The sequence below is a fragment of the Mandrillus leucophaeus genome, unplaced genomic scaffold (genome assembly GCF_000951045.1).
Source record: "Mandrillus leucophaeus isolate KB7577 unplaced genomic scaffold, Mleu.le_1.0 Scaffold140, whole genome shotgun sequence".
In the NCBI taxonomy this organism is placed as follows: Eukaryota; Metazoa; Chordata; class Mammalia; order Primates; family Cercopithecidae; genus Mandrillus; species Mandrillus leucophaeus.
This window is the reverse complement of record NW_012101366.1, coordinates 6,160,580-6,169,687: the sequence shown is the minus strand read 5'-3', so window position 1 is coordinate 6,169,687 and position 9,108 is coordinate 6,160,580.

Below are 9,108 nucleotides of genomic sequence, written 5' to 3'. Positions count from 1 at the left end.
GAAGTGGGCAGGATGGGGCCAGTGGGCAAGTGTGAGAATCTTTTCTAGCTTTGCACTCACTGTTCACAGGAAGAAAATATTCCCCACATATTTGCCTGACGTGAGCAGAATTTATGCTTCCCTCTTCAAGGGAAAGCACCCTTTAAGAAGTGCACTTCCTGGGCACATCCAAGGTTTCCCTGAACACTTCTTTTTTTTTTTTTTGAGATGGAGTTTCACTCTTATTACCCAGGTTGGAATGCAGTGGTAAGATCTTGGCTCACTGCAACCTGTCTCCCAGATTCAAGTGATTCTTCTGCCTCAGCCTCCTGAGTAGCTGGGACTACAGGGCTGCACCACCACTCCCAGTTAATTTTTGTATTTTTAGTAGAGATGGGGTTTCACCATGTTGGCCAGGCTGGTCTCAAACTCCTGTCTTCACATGATCCACCTGCCTTGGCCTCCCAAAGTGCTAGGATTACAAGCGTGTGCCACTGCACCCGGCCTGAACACTTCTATTATCCAAATTACTCTTGAATAATCTTCACCCCAGGCAATCTTCTCTGTCTACTCCTAAAGCAGCCTCTTGGCCTGGCAAAGCTCTCAGGGTAGGAGTGGGGGTGGGGGCGAGGTGGGGGAGTGAGGTGGGCTGTTTTCTCCCTCTCCCTCTTTGCTAAGCCACCTGGTGGTGTGCAGTCACTCTGACGCTCTGAGTCTGTACATTCCTGGCCCTACTGGGTGTCCATATTCTCTGGCCAGGGTGCAATGCTCGATTTTAGTCATTTGCTCAGAGTCCAGTAATCCACACATCCCAGCGTTCCCTGATTTCTTACAGAGTGCATTCTCTGAGCTGCAGGTTTCTGGTAAGGTGTTGAGGCGTTCCTAAGTCAAGGAGTCCCCTTGAGTCTTTGACTTCAGACAGGGGCCCCCCTGGCATCCAGGGTTCCATCTCTCCACTGTCTCTCCTTTGCTCTCCTCTCTAGCCCAGATCCAGAACCCTTAGGAAGGAAGAACATTTCTACCTAGCTCTGCTTCGCCTTAGACCTCTTTCCTCGGGTAGCAAGAATCCCCAAAGTAAACATGATCCATCCTTAGTTTTTTACACCTCCTCCTAGGGTCTGCAGGCTGAAGCCTGTGGGATGTCCTCCGGCTTCTGTCTGATGATGTAAGCCAGCACACTGGGGATGTGACACTAATGGTAGTGGGAGATATGTTGTTTTTCTAGGGCTGCTATAACAAAGTACCACAAATTGGTGACTTAAAACAACAGGAATTTATTCTCTCCTAGTTCAAGGAGACTTGAAGTCTGAAATCAAGGTACTGGCGGGGCCATACTCCTTCTGAAGGCCCTAGTGAAGAATTATTCTTTGCCTCTTCTAGCTACTGGTGGCTCCTGGAAATCTGTAGTGTTCCTTGGCTTGTATAAGTACCCCTGCAATCTCTGCCTCTGGTTTTGCATGGCCTTCTCCCCTGGGTGTCTGTGCCTCTCTGTCCAAATTTCTCTCCACCTCCCGGGTTCAAGTGATTCTCGTGCCTCAGCCTCTCAAGTAGCTGGGACTACAAGTATATACCATCTTGCCCAGCTAATTTTTGTATTTTTAGTAGAGAGGGGGTTTCACTATGTTGGCCAGCCTGGTCTTGAACTCCTGAGCTCAGGTGATCTGCCCACCTCAGACTCCCAATGTGCTGGATTACAGGTGTGAGCCACCGTGCCTGGCCAAAACACCGCCAGTCATTGGATTTAGGGGCCACCCTAATCCAGTTTGACCTCATCTTGACTTGATTACCTCTGCAAAGGGCATATTTCCAAATAAGGTCCCATTCACAGGCTTCTGGGTGAAGATGAATTTTGGGGGGCCACTATTCAACCCAGTAGAATTGGTAACACTCAAAAGAGGGTAAAGTTGTTTCCAATTAGTGCACTTACTCTTATCAGTCTCACCGGGTCTGGAAACGCCACCACAGCAGTATCCCTCTGGTTCCATCACCCTTTTTGGAAACTCCAGTCACCCAGATATAGGGAGCTCTCTGTGCACAGACTGCAGGCACCCAACTCTACCAGACCAGTCTGGCATCCTCCCAGACCTGCTAACCCTAGTGACCTTCCCTCTGAGCCTAAGTGGTCTCAGTGAAAGCTCCCACTCCTCCCACTGTGGCAAAGCCCTGGTCACAGACTCCGCCACCACAGACCAAGGAGTGCCTATGTGCACAGCCCACTGACAGAGGCTTCGGCTTCCACAACGTGGAGCAGTACTGGGGAGCTGACGCCCCATGAGGATTTTGAGAGAAGATGAAAAGAAGCCAGCAGATAAGTGACTCGCCTTTCCTCCCCAACAACAGACTGTTTCAAATGCAGTAGGTTTCTCTGGCCTCTCTTGAGATGTCCTGTGAGAATGAACAACCTGCTGTGTTTGTTGCAAGCTGTGACAAGCTCAGCAGCCCTTCCCCTGCTCTCTGTTCTCCCTCTTTTCCTGACCCATCTCTCCTTTTCTATCACTTCTGCTTCTCTTGGATTGTATATTTCAGTAAGACATTAGCGTGCAAGCTTTTGCCTTAGGCTGTGTTCTAGGCTAGGATACAACCTTCTCAGATATCGTAGTAGAATATTCCTAGATGTATTTAAAACAACACAAAAAACTCTGGCAACTTGAGAGCCACTGTCCAGCTTACTATACTCCTTTTTGGATCCAAAGGGAGACCTTTGTCTATGGTCCCATTAGCCAATTAGCAAAAGGTCTGGAGTGAAAAGGGTAAAAGCTTGTCTGGGAGAGGTCAAGAAGGGGCCTATAGAATTGGCTATTTTTCTCATTGACTCCATTGTGGATTATTTTATATACAGTAAACATACATTCAATCCATTTTGATAATTGTGCACACCTATGAAACCTCAACCACAATCAAAATAGAAAACATCTCTATTACCCCCAAAAGATTCTTTGTGTCACTTTGCACCAGGTCTCCCAGCCCCAGGGACCAACAATATTTTTGTCACTGTAGATTGGTTTTCATTCACACAAATGAAGTCATGCCATATGTATGCTTGTGTGCCTGGCTTCTTCCACTCAGCATCATTTTGACATTGATCCATGTTGTTGTGTGTATTAGAAGTTTGCTCTTTCATGTTGCTGAACAGTATTGCATTGTGTGGGTATATCTAATTATCAATCTATTCACCTGTTGATGGGTCCACACCCTCACCCTGATTTTGGCTATTACAAATAAATCTGCTATAAACATTTGTGTACAAGTCTTTGTGTGGACATAGCTTTTCATTTCTCTTTGATAAATACCTAGTGGAATGTCCGGGTCTTACTGGAGGTAGGTGCATGGTTAACTTTTTACAAAACCACCGAACTTTTACAAGGCAGCTGTACCATTTCCACAAGCAATGGTTGGATGTCTAATTACTCCACATCCTCATCAACACTTGGTACTCGTAAATTTTAAAATTTTAGCCATTTTAATCAATGGTAATGGTATCACATGGTGGTTTTAAGTTACAGATACCTGATGACAAATAATATTGGCATCTTTTCATGTGCTTATTGGCCATTTTTATACATCCTTGTGTGTCTGTTCAAATAGATGGCCCATTTAAAAACAAAGGGTTATCTGTCTTCTTATGAAGATGTAACAGTTTTCTATGTTGTGAATATTTTCTCCCATTTTCTGGTTTGTCTGTTTTCTTGTTTTTTTTTGTTTTGTTTTGTTTTCATTTTTTGTTTTTTTGTTTTGAGACAGAGTCTTGCTCTGTTGCCTGGGCTTGAGTGCAGTGGCGCGATCTCGGCTCACTGTAACCTCTGTCATCCAAGTTCGAGCAATTCTCCTACCTCAGTCTCCCAAGAAGCTGGGATTACAGGCATGTACCAGCATGCCCAGCTAATTTTGTATTTTTAGTTTCACCATGTTGGCCAGGCTGGTCTTGAACTCCCAACCTCAGGCAATCCAACCACCCCAGCTTCCCAAAGTGAAAAGATTACAGGCGTGAGCCACCGCATCTGGCCTGTCTCTTTGTTTTCGTAATGGTGTCTTTCAATGAGGAAGAGTTTTAAATGTTAATAAAGTCCAATTTATCAAGTTAGTACAAAAATTCCATGCTTTTACTTGTTCTATATAGGAGATCCTTGCCTTCTAGCAAGTCACAAAGACTTTCATCTGTTTTCCTCCAAGAATTTTAATAGTAATTTTAGCTTTTGTATTTAGTTCCATGCAGGTCTGTGATTCAATTAGAGTTAACTTCTGATTGACGTCCATTTTTTTTCCATATGGGTACCCTAACCCTAACTTATGTGGATATATAATAAACATCTCAAATATCAAATGTCCAAAATTAAACTCCAATTTTCATTCCTCTCTATCTCTAATAAGCCACTTAATCCTTCCACAAGTCCTGCTGCAGCCACTGCTCCCTCTCTGACCTCACCCCCTAGTACCAACCCCACTCTGCTCAAGGTCCCCACGGTCTCCTGCTGTGCTTCAAGCCCACCAGGCCCTCTGACCTCAGGGCCTGTGCACTACACACCATTCCCCCAGGAATTTGCCTGGCTCGCTTTCTGACTTCTTCGTATTTTTCCCAAATGCCCATTTTCAGTGAGATCGTCACTGATACCCTTATTGGTAACAGCAATATCCACACCTAGTATAACCTATTTCCTTTCACGTTTATTTTTTTAACATAGCACTTATTATTTTCCTAGACACAATATGGTTGACTCATTTAAAAACAGATTGTCTTCCATAAGTAGTACACAAGCTCCACAAGAGCAGGGATTTGGGTCTGTTTTATTCTTGACTGTCTCCCAAGCCCCAAGAGCAGTGCCTAACCTAGCTGGTATTCAATAAACATGCACTGAATGAACGAACAGTTCTGATTCTTCGGTGGTTCCTGCTCTAGACCTCCTGTAAATGTCCTGAGCTTTGGGGCCTGGCTACATCTAGCCTGGGAGGCGGAGATGGACCCACCCGAGTCTGAAGTGGCAGAGAAGCATCTAATGGGGCAGGATCCTCCCACTAGCAGCTGCCTGTCACCCAGAGACTGACCTTCCTCCTCCAGGTCTCATTAAAACACTCTGTTAGACCAAGTGGGGCTACATGCCACTGTCCCTGTTCTCCCCAATATTTCCTACAGGAGATCATTATGGGGAAACACCCTGAATAACTCAAATAATAAAGCTTTCTATGCAAAAACTGCAGGGGAGACTGGGTTTTAGGATGTGATTGGTGGTGGGGTTTGTTTACCCATTTACTTTTCTGTGAGCCTTGTAATGTGAGGTGTGGAGCCAAAAATTAACTTGTTATGAGAAAGAAAGTAGTATTCCTACCACACCCGAGTTTGGGATTTGAGAGACATCGTCTTTAGGAGCTTGGGGAATTACCTGTGTGCAGTCTGGGGCTCAGCAGAACGAAGCTTGGCTTGACCTTCTCTTCAGGCTGTGTCCTCACCAGGTTCTTCAACTTTTCATGACGTCATCTCTCCTGTCTAGGGCCAGCTTCACAGAGGTGGACTTGTGCAGTCTCACAGGGCCCCACTCGTAGAAAGGAGCTTCGGTTGGTTTAATGCTGTATTGTCACCATCTTGATTCCTAACTTTTGAACAAGGAACCCTGTATTTTCATTTTACCCTGGATCTCACAACTCATGCAGCTAGTCCTGACCCTGCACCTTTAAGCACACAGCACTGAAGCCCAGAACAGTTATTCATATGCATTCATATGCTTTCCTGAACTCACTGATGCTGAAGAGTTTGCAGAGCTTGCTCAGCGATAATAGGTCTGACTACCCATCGGGCCCTCCAAAACCCACTCAGCTAACAAGCTGAGATGTGTCCCCAAAGGGTATCATCTAGGTGTGTCCCCAAAGGGTATCATCTTGGCTCCCTGTAGAACTGATTTCCCATGCTCACTATGACCTGAAGCGCCCTGCTCTGCAAGAGGACATCATAAGAAACTGCCCTGAAAAGTTACTGTGGTCCATCCAAAGGCATTCACTGAGGACCCTTTTGAAGGCATTACATGTACGTGAGAAATTTCTTTCTGATCTCAGCACATAGAATGCTTAGCCTTCTCCTGAGCAGTTGTATTCTCTTTTCAGAAAAAAAGTACTAGCGGCTGGGCACGGTGGCTCACGGCTGTAATCCCAGCACTTTGGGAGGCCAAGGTGGGTGGATAACTTGAAGCCAGGAGTTCGAGACCAGACTGGGCAACATGGTGAAACCCCTGTCTCTACTAAAAATACAAAAATGAGCCGGGCATGGTGGCGCATGCCTGTAGTCCGAGATACTGGGTGGCTGAGGCACAAGAATCACTTAAATCCAGGAGGCGGAGGCTGCAGTGAGCCGAGATCGTGTCACTGCACTCCAGACTGGGTGACAGAGCAGAACTCTGTCTCAAAAAAAAAAAAAAGAAAGAAAAAAGAAAAAAATTAGGGACACTGTGAGCCACACAGCTCACTGCTACCTTCATTATCCGGCTATTAGGAAACTAAGAACCAGCTCTGCTAGCACTGCCAGTAAGCACAGAGCCCGTAGAGCACACATTTTGGTTAGAGTCTCCATTTGTGGCTCCGTTTTCTCTTTCCTGTCCTCATTTCCCTTTTGCCTCTGTTTTCTCATACACTTGTCTAAAGCTTTATCTTTGGATAGAGTCTTGCTCTGTCGCCCAGGCTGGAGGGCAGTGGTGTGATATTGGCTAACTGCAATCTCCACCTCTTGGGCTCAAGTGATCCTCCCACCTCAGCCTCCTGAGTAGCTGGGACTACAGGTGCGCACCGCCATGCCCAGCTATTATGTTGCCCAGGCTGGTCTCAAACTCCTGAGCTCAAGTGATCCGCCTACCTTGACCTCCCAAAGTGTTGGGATTACAGGTGTGAACCACCACACCCAGCCTGTATATATTTTCATAAGTCATCTCATACCCTTTCTAGAAAAAATAATCAGTCAAAAATTATTAATACTAACATAAATCAAATCCTGCAGAATTAAGCCTCTCTTCCCATAAAATCCCTATAACATAAAAAGATGTTTCAAGACTTGCTTACTTAAACTGAATTGTCCACAACAGAATTCTGGCACAACAGTGACTGGAGTCATGGGATTTGCTCTGCAGGGGCCTGAGCCTGGTGTTGAAATGCTTCCAGGCCGGCAAGACCCCGTGACACCCTAAAGTCAGCTGCTCAGGGCTCTTGGAGAGGAGATCACTACCACCCTCTTCCTCTTTCTTAAAAGCAAAACAAACCCAAATCAACTCACTGGCCACTGGACAGATAAATGCTCCATGGCCTTTTCTGATACCCAAACATAGCACAATTAGTCTAGCAGGTGGATTCTGCCTCACTGCTCCAGCTCTGCAGGAAAGAGCAGGGTACAGTGAGCAAGTCACAAAGTTAACTTGCTATACCTGTGGCTGATCATTTAACATAAAGCATGAAGGATGGGCTAGGTGCAGTGGCTCACGCCTGTAATCTCAGCACTTTGGGAGGCCAAGGTGGGTGGATCATCTGAGGTCAGGAGTTCCAGACTGGCCTGGCCAACATGGAAACCCTGTCTCTACTAAAAATACAAAAATTGGCCAGGCATGGTGGTGTATCCCTGTAGTCCCAGCTACTCCGGAGGCTAAGGCAGGAGAATTGCTTGAATTCAGGAGGCGAAGGTTGCAGTGAACCATGATTGAGCCACTGCACTCCAGTTTGGGGAACAGAGAGAGACTCTGTCTCCAAAACAAAAACAAAAACAAAAACAAAAAACAAAAAACAAAACAAAACGCAGGAAGGATGGATGAGGATCAGGCATCACACTACTTATTTAATCATGATGTGTTAGGCAGCATGAAAGGGAGAGCAGGGCCTTCTCAATTTCAGACATTCTTGTACCATCCTCATGGTTTTTGTCATACCTGTTTACCACTTATATTTTCCACTTAATATTTATCTTTGAATCTACTAGCTATACTTTAATCTCACCCTAGGAAACAGTACCCATGAAATCAGGAATTCTATATGCTAGCTATGTTGGCCATATTGGGATTTGGGGAATTTAGAACCTGTTCTTTACAAGTGTCTGCATATATATATGTATATACACATACATTATTGTAAACAGACATCACTGAATATCATAAATGTAATTGACCAAAAAAATGAATAAAATTAGCAAACACTTGTATATTGATTCTACCTTCTTAATTAAGTAATGGAAGTAGGTTAGCTGGTTTTTTATCTGCTTCAAGCATCATTTACTTAGAGATTTTTGTTTTAAGTTGAATAATGTTTCCTTCTGAGGTCCTCTCTTCTAAATCTCATGAGTAAATGGGGATTAGGTAGTTATGCTAAGTTAAAGTGCTATTTATCAAAGAATAAAGAATAGCTAATGTATGCAGATCCAGAAAAAAATTAGGTTTGGGAAAACCAAATAATCATAGGGTAGAGCCTTTTACACCATTCCAGTTTCTGTTTCTAGGTTTCTTCTGATAAAATTGAGCCTTTAAAACAAATATATTTACTAATACCAACAGGGCAATGTTTGTAATGCCCTTTAGAAACAATGCTGGCAGTGGGCCGAGTGCAGTGGCTGACGCCTGTAATCCCAGCACTTTGGGAGGCCGAGGTGGGTGGATCACCTGAGGTCGGGAGTTCGAGACCAGCCTGACCAACGTGGAGAAACCCCGTCTCTACTAAAAATACAAAAAATTATCCGGGTATGGTGGCGCACACCTGTAATACCAGCTACTTGAGAGGCTGAGGCAGGAGAATTGCTTGAACCCACAAGGCGGAGGTTGCAGTGAGCAGAGATCGTACCATTGCACTCCAGCCTGGGCAACAAGAGTGGAACTCCATCTCAAAAAACAAAGAAAAAGAAAAAAAGAAACACTGCTGGCTGTTGTATTATGTTCTGTATTTATTTTTAAAATAATACTTGTTCGTTCAGTTTACCAAGCGCCAGTAAAGTTTTATTGATAAAATAACAGCAAATGTTGCGGCCTGAGGGAAACCACTCCAAAGTGGGCTGGAAGGAATCCCTGTGGCGTTAAGAATGCTGATGGAGAAGGGTGGGGAACCTTACAGAAAGAAGCTGGCGAGAATATCTTCAGGCTGTGTTTTCACACCACACTAGGCACACAGGGAGAAGAAGGGGGA